At 38.5% G+C, this 13274-nt stretch overlaps 1 protein-coding gene across 1 annotated transcript in view; it reads right to left on the bottom strand.

Moving 5' to 3' along the window:
• Nucleotides 1-13274, bottom strand: part of LOC150087613 (ras-related protein Rab-14-like) — a 154402-nt gene that overhangs the window by 81129 nt on the left and 59999 nt on the right. The gene's annotated exons all lie outside the window — the stretch shown is intronic.

Here is a 13274-nt window from a genome sequence, read left to right on the forward strand (position 1 = left end):
CGTAGCCAAGTGGGCAGGAGCGGGAGTGCAGTAGCACACGCTCTTTGAGTAGACCAGGGTTCAAGCCCCTGACTGCTGAATCTGCACTGGACCAGCGTGGCAGATTATGGTCCATTTCCCTCAGCATGAATTGTTGAGGAGGCTTCCATCCTGCAGTGGGTTGATAATGGCTGCACTTTACTTTACTTTTACTTACATACTCCTACTCTAATTTTTGTTTTCCCCAGTACTTAGGTTACACCAAACTGACTCAACATTGCACTGCTCACCCATGTCCACAGGATGCACTGCTTTGATTTTATGTGTTTCTTAACTAACAGCACAACCCCTCCCTGTTCCTGTCCTGTCTTTCTGACATACTGTACTCCTCATATTCAAATTCTGCATCCCTTATGTCTGAGTAACACCACATCTCTGATAGTCATAGAATGTCTGCATGTAATCATTTAACTAGTACCTCAAATTCATCAAATGTGTTTACTATGCTCCTAGTATTACATTCGACCAACACTAATCCGGCAGCGTTGGGACCTGTGGGGTGCCAGATTAGTGAGTTTGCTGGATCACCGGTGGTTAGATTAGCATACAGTTTACCCAACAGCTAACCACCTCATCCTACCTTTAACACGTTGACTGCCAAGCTAGTTTAAGAAAAAAATTCCCCAGAGGCCAAAAAATATTTAGTAAATAATTTGATTAGTAATTTTAAAATAAATATTATAATGTCAGTGTTGTCATTTTTTCGTTTAAAATATCAAAAAAAAGGCTTTTTTTTATGTCGCATATGTGGCCAACGTGGCTCAGTAGGTTACTTTATTTCTTGAGAAGCCATGTCAGCCACATATGTGTGACGCTATTACTGCATACATATGAAGGTCGTTTGTGATTAGTTTATTGCAAGTGCTGCAATAAAACTACTTGCGATAAAATAAACTCTCAAACGTCGCAATAAGTTTGTCAAGATTGTTAGAGATTTTGTGGAAACAAGTTCGTTAGCACACTGTATTATCCACCATATTGTGTTGTGTTTTTACACAAGTTTGTACAAGTGTGTTGTAAATAAAAATAAAAAAAAATCTAAAAAGAAAATTACTAAAATAAGAGAAACTGAGAGAAATTGCTGTAATTTACAACTAAGCAGAGTTAAACTTCTCACAGACACACCACTATTGAGTTTTTTCAGAAGTTCAACTTTATCTGTTATGGACAATGTACAGTGTTTGCGCTTTACACCACGAGAAGCACTTCCTTTATGCACTGGAACCATAGCTGGGGCTAAATGTGAGCTGGTTATAATAATAAATGCAGAAAAACAAGTAGGTTAGGAATGGCTTGCCAGTGTTTATGAGTTTTTGCCAACAGCTGATGCTGCAACCAACGTCATCAAAACAATAGCGGCAGGTCAGTTTGCCGACCTGGGAAATTTGAAATTACGATTGCGGAAATTATGTCCAAATTAGCGGTGGAACCTGATTACCGGTGTCCAGATCAGTGATGGTCAGCCTGTAGTGTATAAACAAGTATCTATGATACTTGTCATATTACCTTACCTTATCTATTAATCATCTGTAATGATTAGAGGTCACTGGCTGACATGAGAAATGGCTGTAACATATGAAACAGTATTCTGAGATACCATTTTCAATGTGTCATGTAACCATCAGAATTATTAATAAATAAGGTAAAATAGTATGATACTACAGTATCAGATATTTAATTTTTTTGGGATTATTATTGATTTATATTACAACAAATAAAAACAGATACATCATCATCGTCGTCAGCCATTTTCAATCCAGTGCAGGATGAAGGCCTCTCCGGCAACTTTCCAGTTCCTTCTGTTTTGTGCAATGGCCATCCATTTACTACCCACAAACACATGAATTTCATCTGTCAATCTCCTTCGTTGTCTTCCAGGTTTTCTTCTAGCTTCTCTTGGTCCATTTGTAATGATGTCTTTGAGCTGCGTATCCTGCCCAAGACCATTTTAGTTCTTTAATTTTGATAAGAATGTCCTTTACTCGAATTTGCTGCCTAATCCATGTGTTTCTCTTCTTATCTAACAGTCTGATTCCCAATATAATTCTTTCCATTTTTCGCTGTGTAGTTCTCAGTTTCTCTTCCATTCTTTTGGTGAGTGCCCAAGTTTCACTTCCATAAGTCATGGTGGGGAGTATATTCTGGTTCATTATTTTACTTTTTAGACAAATTGGGATATTGCTCCTCATTGTGTGACTATATTTCCTGAATACTATTTATCCAAAATTTATCCTTCTCTTGACTTCCATCCATTTATCATTATTACAGCTAATGACTTGTCCCAGATAAGTATATGACTTCACCTTTTCAATTACTGCTCCTTCATTCATTATATCCCATTCTGTGGCATACCTGTTCATCATTACTTTGGTTTTCGCCATATTCATGTTTAGTCCAAAATCCTTACCAACTCTGCATAACTGATTAAAATTTTCCTCTAATCCTTTGGGATCAAGGCTAATGACCACAATAGCATCTGCAAATAGTAAATGGTTTAATTACTCTCCATTCACATTGACTCCTTTCTGTGACCAGTCTAATCTTCTAAAAGCTTTCTCAAGGGCAGAGGTAAAGAACTTTGGAGATATTGTGTCTCCTTGTCGAACTCCTTTCTCAATTTTAAATTTCCTACTGTCTTTGTCTAGTCTAATAAAGGAGGAAGCATTCTCATATATTTTCTTCAAAATCATAATATATGGGGTACCTAAGCCTTGTCTTTCCAGTGTCTGAAAAGTTGCCTTATGCTGTGATATTACACCTCCATTAGCTGTGATATTATGTGAAGGTGATCCATAGTCAAGAATCCTGTCCTAAACCCAGTTTACTCTTTCAGTCGATTCTCATCAAATATTCTTTCTAATCTGTTAGTAATGACCCTTGTGAACAACTTGTAGATGGGGATAACAAGCTAATTGGTCTATAATTTCCAATTTCTGATTTATCTCCTTTCTTATGCAGCAAAACTATGATTACATTATTCCACTCCTTGGGCGTCACACCTTTTCTAATGCATTTTGTGAAGAGTCTTGCCAGTTTTTGTAGAGTTGTTAAAATTGCCAGAAGGTCAATTTTAACAACCCTACAGTAACTTCATCTTCCTCCTGGGCTTTATGATTCTTCATTTTCTTCAATGCACATTCTACCTCATCAGGAAGGATATCGGATATGTCGTATGTGTTATTAATTTGCAATTCATCTTTCCCACTGCTGGCATTATTCCCTCGCTCCTTGTATAATTCTCTATAGTAGTCTTCTGCTATTTGAATTATGCCTTTTTGCTATTTATAAGTACACAATCACTATTCTTCAGTTTCAGTATAATTTGTCTTTCTGTATTACTGCTCATGGCTGCTGATTTAAATCCTCTGTTTTTCCTTAATACCTGTTCTACTTTTCTTGTGTTAAATCTTATCTCCTCTCTGAGACTCTTTCTAATGGCTTTGCATAACTCAATATACTCAATTTTCTCCTCATCAGTGTTTATCTTGCTCTTCATTTGTCGTCTTCTGTTCATCATGACAAGTGTTTCTCCTCTGGATCTCTTTTTACCTAAAGGTTTCTTGGGCTTTATCACTTTCAGAAAGTTTAATATTCATCATCGATATCTTGGCCCTGAGCAGACTGCAGAAGCTCAAACTTGTTCTTAAGTTCCAGTACATACTACTTTTTCTCCTCTTCTGTTATCTCAAAGACCTTCGTATTATTTACTCAAGTTAGTTTTTTCCTTCCTTTTCATAGTTGTTCATAATGAGGTTTGCATCATCCTTGGTTGCAGTTTCGATGATGACCCCTGTGTTCCGCGTCTTTCTAATGGATTTGATTTTGGCAGATCTGAAGTCTTGAGTCAGGGAATTGACCACTATTTTCTTTACTTCTTCGCTGGTTTTGTGGGAGTCATTTGCAGTGGGTTTAAGAACCACAAGATGTGGCTTTGGAAGTAATGTCTTCCTAGGAGTAGGCTTGGAAGTGGTGGTTATAGTTGTAGCTGTGGTTGTGATTTTGTTCCTCAGTGCCTCTGAATAGGTAGGGGCACACTGTGGCATTTCCCTTGCCCTTCCTTGCAGGTATGCCTCCAGTGTAGCATTCACTTTCTCATATTCCACGTGTGTTTTGTATAAAATAGTCTTGAGTTTTGCCCACAAGGAGACTATGTCGGAACGGAGCCATGTGGTCACTCGACTGCTCTATTCCTTTAGGAGGTCCTCGAGTGAGTGCCTGAGTGCAAGAATCTGATCAGGTACAAGGCCTTCTGGCAAGGCTGGGTCTAAGTTGCAGCATTCTTCAAGAATTTCCAGTTGTTGACTATGTTGTTGTTGTTGCTTCCTTTCAGGGTCAGATTGGGACCTAGTTTCCCTTTCTGGTTTAGGGCCAGTTAGCCTCTTGTTTCGCTTTTTGGAGAGAGGGGCTGGTTTCTGTTCATCACTGCCGTCTCTTGGGTCGCTTTCCGGCCATTCTCTTCCATTTGGGTGAGATCTTCTAATGGCATATTGGTCAGGTTGGAAAAACGGGGTTTCCAAATTAACGGGATTATGTAGGTGGATACTTGTAGGGGATACGAAATGAAAAATTTTGAGGGGTCACACAAGTCCGTGCGTTTATTAGGAGCTGCACAGCTCTCTGTTGAAGATTTGGGCTATCTCCCACAGTCATGTGAGGGGGGACAGCAAATTTCAAATTTGTCGCAGAAGGACACAGCTATTTCCTCTAGGGGTATTCGTGGATGTAGAAGACGATGGCAAGGTCTGTTTCCCATCTAAAGTTGTAAATTCTTCCCCAGTCAAGGGTCGGATCCTAGCGCGGCAGCCATGTTATACCGGAGCACTTCTCTATTTTCCCTTCGCGAGCCACATGGTGACCATACAGTCTCGAAAACGAAGGAAAACAGAGAATAACGCTATATCTGGCGTAAATCCCAATAGAATAGCAAAGGTTTCTGACCAAGGCACTCCAATAAGGTAAGTCTTCTTGTGGAAATACATTGTAGCACTTACACTGTTGATTAGACACATTTGTTTTTATTTTATTTATTTTTTTTTTTTTTTCTAATTTCTAATGTTCAGTTTCGTAGCAGGAATGTCATGAAATCTCCTCGGGCACTGTAATCGGCTGACACGTATTTTTCTGAAGTAAACAATATTCCCTGTGGGAACAGGGTTATTCTTCAAGGGATAGTGAAATGAAGGTCAAACTCTGTTGCAGGTGCACGAACATAGTGTCTTCGTTTGCACGTTAACCCTTCAGGCATTTCTTCCAGCTGCTATTGTATGTTGCAGGGTTATCATGTGGAAGGAATGCCAGCTTCCGTATAGAGAATTTAGAAACAAATATAAATATAAAAAATTACCTGATCATACTAGACATCAGAAGGCACTTCAATTGGATCATGCATGACATCTCAATTCTATCAGTATATAAATTCCATACTGTGAAGTAAGAGATCACCACTTAAAAACACAATAATGCGGAGCATTGATTTAACCAGCCACACGCATGAGTCTGGAGTCGGTCATTCAGAATTGGAAAAAATGAAATTCAAGAGTTCATGAGTAGCATTAGCATTTAGCATTAGTAAAGGCACATGATGCAAGAAAGCAAGCTTATATAGCATCAGCCAAAAAAAAAAAAAAAACCCTTATTTCACCCATCCACTCGTTCCAAACGTTTGTCAAGTTCTGCCTTGAATCTATTTAAGCTATCAACTTCTAAATGACAGATGGAAGTTTGTTCCGCCAATCAACCACCTGCTGGCTAAAGGCAAATTTCCGCACGTCTATCCTACATCTGTCTTTCCTCAATTTGAATATATGCCCACTCAATGATTATTCTGAGCAAGAGGAACAATCCCATCCGCATTGAGCATGCCCAAACCATTCAAGACTTTATACACCTCAATCAGATCACCTCGCAGGTGCCTAGTTCCAGACACTGTAATCTGCATTGTTCCATTCACTAATTTTGTTGCCCTTCTCTGTACTCGTTCCAACAGGTCTACATCCTTCTTTAAATGAGGCCTCCAGACCTGTATACAGTACTCAAAGTGTGACCGGACCATTGCCTTCTACAAGGGGATAATCACCTCCTTATCCCTGCTAGAAAAATTCCTGTATATCATTGACAAGACACCATGACTACTCTTGTAGACCATCTGCACTGCTCAGAAAACTTCATATCTGCCTGCACAATTACACCCAGGTCCTTTTCATTCTCTGCCACTGTCAGTATGGTACCATAGAGTTGATACATTACTCTGGGATTAGTACTTCCCATATGTGGTACTTTACATTTGTCAATGTTAAACTTCATTTGCCACCTCTCAACCCAACTGCTCAACCTTTCCATATCCTGTTGCAGCAGCATAGTGTCAGTAGTGTCCTTGACAACCCTGCCAACCTTCGTATCGTCTGCAACCTTGGACATTAAGCTTTGATGTACCATCATCAGTATCATTTATAAATACAGAAAACAATAATGGACCCAACACTGAACCCTGAGGGACTCGACTAATAACATTAGTGCACGAAGAGCAGTGTCCATTGATTACCACTCTCTGTCTTCTCCCACTCAACCATCCCTTTATCCATAGAAGCAATTTGCCACCAATGCCACACTGCTCCAATTTGTGCAGCAGTCTTCATGTGCAACAGTATCAAAGGCTTTTCTAAGATCCAAATATATGATATCAAAGTTATGCTTTGCATCCAGTTCCTTTGTGACTACATCATAGTATCCAATCAAATTAGTCAGACAAGACTTCCCCCTTAACAAACCCATGCTGTGTCCGAGCTATTGTTGAAGTCTTGTCTAGATGATCCTGCAATGCTTCTTTAACCAAAGCTTCCATTAATTTCCCTGGAACAGAATTAAACTAAAAGGTCTGTAATTACCTATCTCCCTTTGTTCCTCCTTTGTGGATTGGGGTTACATTTGCACATCTCCAGTCCGTGGGTACCTCCCCTGAGTCCAGGGAAGCTCTCATAATTATGGATAAGGGTTTGCTTACTTCCTCTGCCACTTCCTTTAATATAGATTCCATCCATTCTCCTCCAGTTTACTCTCAGTTATTACAAGATTATCTAACTTACCGCCAGAGTTAAATACATCTCTGGCATTCCCCTCCCTGAATAACTCCTGATGTGTGAATGTTGATGCAAAATATTCATTTAGTTTGTTAGCTACCTGAACAGAATCATCAACAGTTGAAAAATCGATATCAAGTGGACCAATCTGATTCTCCCCTTCCTTCCTTCTTTACATAAGTAAAGAACTCTTTTCAGTTTTTCTTTGCATCCTTTGCCAAAAATTTCTCACAATCTGCCATCCCTGCCTAACATCCTTTGTAACTTGGTTACAGATCAGCATATATCTATCATAGGCTTCTGTGTCACATGTTAATTTATATGTAACCAATGCATTTTTCTTCTCTGTCACATGTCTAATTAGTTCATCTGATATCCATTTAGGCCTTGAACAATATTTCTTTGTTGGTATGAAATCTTGAACAATATTTCTTTGTTGGTATGAAATCTTGAACAATATTTCTTTGTTGGTATGAAAAGTCTAGTAGCGTCCAGGATTTAATTCTTTGAATGCTTCCCATTTTGATTTTTCTGTTAGTAACATCATCAGTTGGTCCCACCGTATAGAATTTAAATACTGTCTCAGACCACCATAGTCACCTTTATGAAAGCAAAAACCCTTCCCTTTACCCTTGATGGTAGTTACCTCTTTGAGTAAATCCCACTTCAGCATACTGTCATCACTGCCACCTAGTGGTTCCTTTATCTTCAGATTCTTGATGCATGAAGAATCACTACTGATAATCAGATCAAGAGTATTATCAACTCTAGTTGCCTCCCGAACATGCTGCTGTAGAAAACGATCATCAAATAAATCCATAAAACCTTGCTAGTGTGTGAGTGACTAACCCCCAAATTCCAGTCAATATCTGGGAAATTAAAATCCCCCATTATAAGACACTTTAATTTACTGGCCCACTCCATTTTTCTGCACAATTGCTCATTATACTGATCATATTTATTAGGCCTATAACACACACCTACTCTCATTTTTCCTTTCCCAGTGCTTATGTCACACCAAACAGACTCAGCATTGCATTGTCCACCCACATCAATTGGATGCACTTCCTTAGACTTTGAGTGCTTCTTAACTAACATCATAACCCCTCCTCCCTTCCTATCCTTTCTGTACACATTGTACTCCCCAAATTCCAGTTCTGCACTGCTTATGTCTGTGTAACACAATGTTTCTGATATCCCAACAATATCTGCATTATATGTCTTGACTAGCACTTCAAGCTCATCGAATTTATTAACTATACTCCTAGCATTGGTTTACATGAAAGTATACACGCACCTGTTTCTACTCTTAGTTACCCTAACACAGCCCATGTATTTACTTGTTTCACTATGACTCCCAGCAGTCCTGCAAATTCCCATTGCCTTGCTTTCCTGGCTGCTGCTCAATTGCATTTCAATAGAAATAGTACAAAAATCACTTTTACCTTAGCCAGCCGCTACTCTTAATCTATTAATCTGTGTATCGCCCCAAGCTAGCAGTTTTCCGACCCACCTAACTTTAGGTAGTGGTAGTAGTAGTGGCATGTGATGCAAGAAAGCAAGTGTATGAGCTTATGCAGCATCAGCCAACAAAAAAAAAACACACCATTCCCTCCAAATGCTTGTCCAGTTCCTCCTTAAATTTATTTAACCTATCAACTTCCACAACGAAAGATGGAAGTTTGTTCCAGCAATTAACCACCCGCTGGCTAAAGGCAAATTTCTGCACATCTATTCTACATCTGTCTTTTCTTAATTTGAATTTATGCGCCCTTAGGTTCGTAATCTGAACAAGTGGAAGGTTCTCATCAGAATTCAGCATGCTCAATCCATTCAAGGCCTTATACACCTCAATGAGATCACCGCGCAGGTGCCTAGTCTCCAGCCACTGCAATTTGCAGAACTTCAGCTTCTCTTGGTAAGAGGACCCTTTATTCCCCTCACCAATCTTGTTGCCCTTCTCTGTACACACTCAAGCAAATCTACATCCTTCCTAAAATGAGGCCTCCAGACCTGTATGATGTACTCAAGGCGTGGCCTGCCCATTGCCTTATACAGAGGGACAATCATCTCCTTTTCCCTGCTAGAAAAATTCCTATATATCATTGACAAAACCCTATGAGCTGCCCTGGCAGCCTGTCTGCATTGCTCAGAAAACTTCATATCTCACAGCACAATTACTCCCAGGTCTTTTTCATTTTCTACCACCTTAAGTGTAGTACCACACAGTTGGGGCTTTTCTCTGAAGTTACTTCTACCCATATGCAGTACTTTGCATTTGTCAATGTTAAACTTCAGTTGCCACTTCTTAGCCCATCTGCCAAAATTATCTAGATCCTGTTGCAGTAGCACACTGTCATTACTGTCATTAACAACCCTGCCAACCTTTGTATCATCTGCAAACTTCGACACTAAGTCTGATATACCTTCAACAAAACAAAAGTGGACCAAACACCGAACCCTGTGGGACTCCACTAATAACATTAGTCCACGAAGAGCAGGACCCATTAATTACCACCCTCTGCCTTCTCCCACTCAACCTTTCTTTTATACATTGTAGCAACTTACCCTTAATACCATTTACTCCAATTTGTATAATAGTCTTCCATGCACAACAGTGTCAAAAGATTTCCTGAAATCCAAATATATGATATCAAAATTATTTTTTGCATTCAGCTCCTTTGTAACCACATCATAATATCCTATCAAATTTGTCAGATAAGACTTTCCCTTAACAAACCCATGCTGTGTCTGAATTATTGCTGCAGTCTTGTCTAGATGATCCTGCAATGCATCTTTAACCAGTGACTTCATTATTTTACCCGAAACAGAAGTTAAACTAACTTGTCTGTAATTACTCGTGTCACCCTTTGATCCCCCATTGTGAATTGGGGATACATTTGAGTCTAAGGATGCTCTCATAATTATGGCTAAGGGTTTGCTTAGTTGCTTTACCGCCTCCTTTAATATAACTGGATAGATCCCATCCACCCAGGTGCCTTTCTTATGTTTAACTTCAACAATTTCTCCTCCACTTTGCTCTCAGTCATTACAAAATCATTAAGCACCCTGCTACAATTTGATAACTTTCTGCCATTTTCAAACCTTAATAACTCCTCATGTGTGAATGTAGATGCAAAATACTCATTCAGTTTGTTTGCTCTCTGAGCAGGATCATCAACAATGGAACCATCGATATCAACCATCGACCCATCTAACACTACCTCGATAGCATCAGCAAATATTCTTGCACCCTTTCTATTTAAGTGTATCCCATCTGCAGACACTTTCAAATTTAACCCTAATTCACGACTTTTTTGCAACATTAACCTGTACCTGTTAAGTAAATCTGCAGATCTCCTACTCTTAATGTAATTGGTGCCAATGTGTACAACAATATCACCTTTTGTGTCCTTAAAAGATGATATATGCTTTACAACATCATCAACTTTTGCCCCTGGCAGACATACCCTGGTCCTGTTCCATCTACCGTTTTTACGCAATATATTGCCCTTCTCTGTACACACTCAAGCAAATCTACATCCTTCCTAAAATGAGGCCTGCAGACCTGTATGCTGTACTCAAGGCGTGGCCTGCCCATTGCCTTATACAGAGGGACAATCACCTCCTTTTCCCTGCTAGCAAAATTCCTATATATCATTGTATGCTGTACTCAAGGCGTGGCCTGCCCATTGCCTTATACAGAGGGACAATCACCTCCTTTTCCCTGCTAGCAAAATTCCTATATATCATTGACAAAACCCCATGAGCTGCCCTGGCAGCCTGTCTTGCCGTCTGACTTGTCTTGGAGATTGCCGCTGTGTTGCCTGATGCCCAGGAGTGAGCTCTGGCATTGAGTTGGGCAGCTGAGAGCTTGATGGGCCGCTCATATTAATTTCTTCGAAGGCATCTACCCTACACTCAAGCTCTCATAGATGCCCAGTAGAACGCTGAGTTGATGCCTCATTTCTAGACACTCTCTGCACCTGGCACACACAAAGACATCCTCCTTGGCTAGATCACGTTCTGTTCCAGAGATTTCGGCAAACATTTCACAAGTTGCACATTTTTTTAGGCTGTGATGCTTTGGAGAATTGCCCCCCTCAGTTCGGAATTCTGATAACTTTCCTTTGCTCAAAGAAAATATGGGAATATATGGGAAAATATCATTTGTGTCAGAAAATATGGGAATCATCATTGCAGCTGAAATAAGAGCATTTGCAACATTAAAGCAACTCTTCCCAAGGATATTTTTCCACAAGAGACATATTGATGTGGCAAAGAAATGGATACTGGATCCATTTCTTTTTAATACCTTGATTCCATCAACAACAGTGATTTAACGAAAGATGATCTCATTGAATTATGAGCCAATGAACAAATTCAAATAGTGTGGCTGAAAAATTTCTGGTGCGCCCAACTAACACCATTTCCATAACTAGCCAAGACAGAATTGGAGAGTCTTGTCCCATTTGCAAAAACTTACTTATGTGAGATGGGATTTTCATCACTCATGCATATCAACACAAAAGCCAGAAACTACTTAGATGTGAGTGATGACATGTGCATAGCCATTTCAAAAAAGTGCCATTCATCAATATTATTGAACAGAAGCAACAGCAGAAGAGTCATTGAGCTTGTAATTTAATTTTATCATCAAATTAAAATAAATATATAATTCCTCTGTCATTTCAGGTTTTTTTTTTTTTTTTTTGTTCTAAACTTTAAAGAGAACTGACTTGGTTTGTACCACCACCCCACCAATCTATCTATAATGTTTATGTTTATATCATGTTTAAAAAACTTACCTAATTGAATAAATTTTGGTAATAATGTGAGAACAAAACAGGTGACATCTTATAGTGGTTCTTAGCCTTTACATGTTATAGTTAATAACTCAAACACATTGAAAAATGTTTTTTTGCATTATAATCAGTACCTTTTTTATTTTTTGAAACAATAAAAAATAGTTGCAATAAGAGATTGAACAACATTTCACTCCACAATTAATTAATTCCCACATATTTCTTCTGTTTCCCAAGAAATTAACAAAAAAAAAAAAAGTTTGACCAAAAGGGGGGGCAGTGATTAATTCAAAATAACAAAGGTAAATTTTTCACCAACATTTATTGATAAATGAATTTCCAAATGTCCACCATCATTTTCTAGCAAGCAATCAATACAAAGCATTGTGTTCTCTACAGCTGCCTTTGAAATTTCTGATGTAGGGTTCACTACCTCTCAACAGATTGTGTCCTTCAAACCTGAAAGGATATCTCTGTAAACAGTGTTTTCAGATCCACACAATATCTGCTGAAGTTAGGTTAGTTGATCTTGCAGGACAATAATGTAGAAAATGACTACCTGAAATGACTGATAATTTGCTCTTCCATGAAGGTTTCTTATACAAAATGCTTGCCATTATTGTTTAGCCCAAATTCAACAATTTGTACTCATTATAGACCCATCAATGTGAAAAGGCATTTCATGCATTCATAGGATGTTAAATAACTCCTGTCAATTATCCACCGAGTGAAATCACAAAGGTTTTGATAGTCTTGTGGCTAAAATCAATGCCAATGTTTGATTCTATAGAAAAACAGGTGGAGACCTGCCTTGAAGGCTTTACACACCATGCTCCAGGGAATATTAGTCATATGAGATGTATGGCAAGCACTATATAATCTCAACAAGTTCAATTAGAGTCAGTCATCAGTTCTTGTAATACTGATGGACAATCATTTCTATATTTAGGAGTTAGGTAGCCTTCTTTGAAACACCTTACAATATTTAATAGTTTTCTCAAAAAAGGAGAAAATGAGACATTCTTCTGTCATTAATAAGCTCTGACAATAACACCATTCTTCTAATAAAGTTTAATTAAAAGTGCTTTATCTTTAAGCAAAATTTTAAAATGAACTTCACTACTTATTTACTTAGTAGGTTTAGGCTTCAAGCTTTTTACCTTGATGACAAAAATAGGACCACGATAAACAAACATTTCAATTCTCAAATCTCAATCATCCCTTTTTACAGCAAATACAAAGGTTAATTTGTTTACAAGAGTGAATTAATTAGCCCTGTGATCAAATTTCAAATTATTTTTATTGTTTAAAAAAATTCTCATATACTGATTATAACCACCCTGTATATATCTTT

The sequence above is a fragment of the Mastigoproctus giganteus genome, chromosome 3 (assembly GCF_048544385.1).
Source record: "Mastigoproctus giganteus isolate SK-2022 chromosome 3, ASM4854438v1, whole genome shotgun sequence".
Classification (NCBI taxonomy): domain Eukaryota; kingdom Metazoa; phylum Arthropoda; class Arachnida; order Uropygi; family Thelyphonidae; genus Mastigoproctus; species Mastigoproctus giganteus.